Source organism: Juglans regia, chromosome 15 (genome assembly GCF_001411555.2).
Source record: "Juglans regia cultivar Chandler chromosome 15, Walnut 2.0, whole genome shotgun sequence".
Taxonomy (NCBI): Eukaryota; Viridiplantae; Streptophyta; class Magnoliopsida; order Fagales; family Juglandaceae; genus Juglans; species Juglans regia.
Window position 1 is genome coordinate 1,545,870 of NC_049915.1, and position 4,347 is coordinate 1,550,216.

At 29.0% G+C, this 4,347-nt stretch overlaps 1 long non-coding RNA gene across 1 annotated transcript; it reads right to left on the reverse strand.

Annotated features, from left to right (window-relative positions):
- Nucleotides 1-1,069: 1,069 nt before the first annotated feature.
- Nucleotides 1,070-2,092, reverse strand: LOC118344736. Its single transcript, XR_004798480.1, has 2 exons — nt 1,867-2,092; nt 1,070-1,263 (listed from the first exon to the last, which is right to left on the reverse strand). It is a non-coding gene; the product is annotated as an uncharacterized LOC118344736 (long non-coding RNA).
- Nucleotides 2,093-4,347: the final 2,255 nt, after the last annotated feature.

The following is a 4,347-nucleotide window of genomic DNA, read 5'->3' on the forward strand; positions in this document are numbered from 1 at the left end:
TGTTTTGAATATGTTTAATTTTGTTCATTTATTTTTATAATAAATCACGTGATATCATTATGTGATGTTATTTGAACAAGTAAAACTCAAATGACTCAGTAGCAGTACTCTTATTAAAATTGGGAGGGAGGCACCTTGTCAAATGATCAATACTGTTCTAAATTGTAGTTATCTACGTTTTCCTTAGGAGTCGTTCTATGATCATTTCCCTTATTTTCTTCAATCTCATTGCTTTGAATGCCATGAAAATATTATTGTTTAATCGTTTTTTCTCGAGCATAAGATTTAGACTATATAATGGCAATTAACCAATTCGCATTCAATCTTCTTCAATCATGAATTATAAGCTGCAGGCTCAATTTGTTCATATTTTCCAAAAGAAAAAAAATAAAGAAAATAATGGCAGCTGGCAAATGATCTTTCACTACAAAGTTCAACACTTTTACCAGCGATTATGTATCGCTGGCTATACCCGCAAAAAACTTTAAATTCGTTGCAAAAGATAAAATTAAAACCGAACCCCTTTGAAGCAGCGTCGAAGCAGAAAATCGCCGTGAAAACTGGGCTATTGAGGTGATATTATTTCGAGCGGCCAAAAAATCGCCGCAATAGACCAGTTTTCTTGTAGTGTTTATTTACTCGTAGAGCTGATTCACACACCAATGCATGCCATTCAAGAGCAAACTTTATTCATAGGCACCAAAACAGAAGAAACACAGGCTAGAAAAGCTAGTCATGATCCTCATTAATATATAGTTGGTGCACGACCACTGTTTTATTACAAAACGAAACATCCAGACACGTACATCATGCATGCATGATATCTATTAATTCCTAGAAGAGATATGTTTTAGCTATAACCACAAAAATATTTTATAAAAATAAACTCACAAATTGACATGATGTGATGAGATACGTTATATTGTAAAACTATTTTTTATTGTAAAATAGATCTAAAAAATCATATCAATTTGTAGATTTATTCTTGTAGAATCTTTTTGTGACTGTAGTACTTTTCTTCCTAGAAACAACCTAATTATTCGAAAAACAAACAGACATTAAAACAAAATTAACAAAGCATACATGCAATAGCTTAATTAGGGTACAATTATTAATAATACGACCAAGTTACTACTAAATCTAATTAATTATATCCTCCACGGCCAGTGGTATTGTAGCTATTGTATCCTCCCCTCCCATTGGTGTTGTACTCAGTTTGAAGAACCCTTCTTCCCGCAATTACCGTAAATTAAGTATATTATGCTGTCAAACATTGGGGATATACGTTAAGAACCATAAGAGGAAAAGTAAAATAAAGATTTACGTGGTTCGACAACATGATTACGTCTATGAAACTGTAAGAAATTTTTATATTTAGATAATAATAAAATATGCAGTAGGAGGCCACCGTACAAGGATTTAATACAATATATAGTAAACACCAAATCTCATTAAAAATCTACCAAAACACTGCAACGAATCCTTATTCAATAGAGTCATCAAACTGAACCATTACAAACACGATCAGACTCCACACATAGAACTAGTCCAACAATATACAGTGAGAACTTCTCCCAAAACACCACTCAAATATGTTTAATTTTCTGATCTCAAACACACAAGAAGGATCGTATATATATATAGCTAAATTGGAGCAAACTTGTAGGCAACTTTTGCAAGATGGATAGATAGAATTAGATTTTGATGAAAGGAAGTATGCAAAGAGAATGCATCGATCTCTAACTAAAAATGCAGAGGAAGGTTTAGCATGATGTCATTTTGCTAGCTACTAGATTCGAATAACATGATTAATTTGAGCCCATGCAGTACTTCTACTAGAAGACTGAAATAAAATGCTGAAAATACCAAGCTTAAGATGATCTGTCAATGTTGCATCAAGTGCAGCAATGGCCACCTCAGTGGACATGAGCAGAAAGATCGCAACAAGAACAGCCACAACTATCAACTTGGTGGCCTTAGTAGCAGCCATTTTTGCCATGCTGAATTTTGAGGAAGATCAAGATGCTTATTGCTTTTATAAGTATACAAAACCTTTGCAGATAACAACGGAGATGATCTAGCTGCTTTGGGGTCGTCACAACGTAACGTTCACATGCAGATATTTATAACCGATGATAAGAACTCTGTCCACGGCCCTATTATTTCTATATTGATTTATTTTTCCTTTAAGAAGAAAAAATGTATGATTTGGTAAACCATATTGGAAGATATAAACACCTTTAGTGATGCCGGTCAAGTTTATCCGTATAAAGGTGTCGTCTGTTTTCTTCCATCTTTAATTAAACTATGTGGTTTCACATAAACTATGCAAGGGCTATATGTGACTTGCACGTAACACCTTCACTAGTGTGTGTGTTGCCTCTATTTTTGGTAATAAGGACAGGCTACCAATGTGGATTAGACTGGTAAATTTGAATTAGCTTGTCAAATTTTCCTACCTATCATTGCAACTTGGCGGCTGGATTTAACTACTAAATCGTCTAGTTTGTTTTTGTAGATGAAATAAAATGGGATGAGATTAAAGTTTAAAGTTAAATAAAATATTATAAAAATATATTTTTTAAATATTATTTTTGTTTTAAAATTTAAAAAAATTGAATTGTTTATTTTTATATTTTGTGTAAAAATTTAGAAAAATTATAATGATTAGATAAGATGAGTTTAGATGAATTGTGAAAACAAACCAACTTTGGATAGTGAGGTAATTTTAGATGATTTGTGAATAATAATAATAAAATAACAAAAATATAATGATAAATTATTAAATAATAACAAATACAGAATAATAAAAAATAATAAAGTAATATTAAATAATAATCAACCTGAACACAACCTTTATAAGTAATGTATAGTCAGTCAAGTTGCACTCATTTTTTGATATTTTAGGTTGCGTTTGAATGTTGAGTTGAACTGAGTTCTTCATGAATAATAGTGAGTTAAATAGGTAGAGTGAGTTATATAGAGCTCATCTAAAATGAGTTTAGATATATTTAGATGTTAATATGAGTTAAGTACTATTTATAAAAAATTAAAAATGATTGTGGGACCCATATATATATATAAAGATGTGTTGAGTTGAAAAAAGTTAAATATTTAGATATTAGACTTAACTTAAAATTAGACTGAACAGAGTTGATCTCACCTGAATCTTGTAACCAAACGTGGCCTAGTTACGTGGTCATGATGATTTTCCCTCCACTTGTTTACGTACAAAGGAAAGCTAAGTTTTAGTTTAGATGAATATTTCAAAATAGTATTAATGGTAGTAAAATAATATATGAATAATAATAAAATAATTTGATTTAAGATGTTTGATTGTGTTTTAAGAAAGAAAACGTTGAATAAAAATATTATAAAGTTAAACGAATTGTTTGCAAATTATTTTTGTTTGTAAATTTTGAAAAGTTGTATAGGATTGATAGACATACAACTATTTTTACAACTTTTTTATAAAATTATGTTTTAAATGAGAGACTTTTTGTAAAATAATTTATAAAAGTAACATCATTTTACATAAATACCCTCATTTTAAAATATAGTTGTATAAATGATTGTAAAAATAGTTGTAAGTATATTATTATTCTTTGTGTTTTGTTTGGAAGTTTGAGAAAGTCGTAATAATTAAATAAAAAATTAAAAATTAAAAAGTTGTTTGTATTTAAATAATATTTAAAAAGAAAATATATGAAAATATTTTAGAACAATTATGTTCCAAAATGGGCCCTAAAAATTTGAAAGAAAAACAATTACGAGTCCTCTAGACCATGAGGCCCATAGGCTAAGGTCAGCTTTAATATGACTCTTTAAAGTTGTATAGTAGGCCTGATCCACGCGAGTTGTATAGTCGGCCTAATTGTTCATTATCAGAAATTCTTTAAATTCGTTTAATTGTGATATGCGAAGTGTATTTTTTTAAACTATTTCATCTTATCTAATCGTTATAATTTTTTTAAATTTTTATATAAAATATAATAAATAATTTAATTTTTTTAAATCTTAAAATAAAAATAATATTTTAATAATATTTTATTTAACATTTAACAAAATATCTTATATTATTTTAATTCATCTGAATTACGTAACCAAACGAGTCGCATTGCATGAATATACTATCAGAATTCAGAGGGGGAGTAATCCGATCTTGGAGTCAAAGTACAATAACATGCGTATCTTTTATTTTTGTTAAAAAAAAATAGGGAGATAGGATAAAAAAAAAAATGGAGAGAAAGCATTTATAGGAGTTTGGGCCAAATTAAAATTCCTGGATAATGATATCCTTACACATTATTATCTTACTGTTTAATTTGTTTTTTATTTTTTACTGTT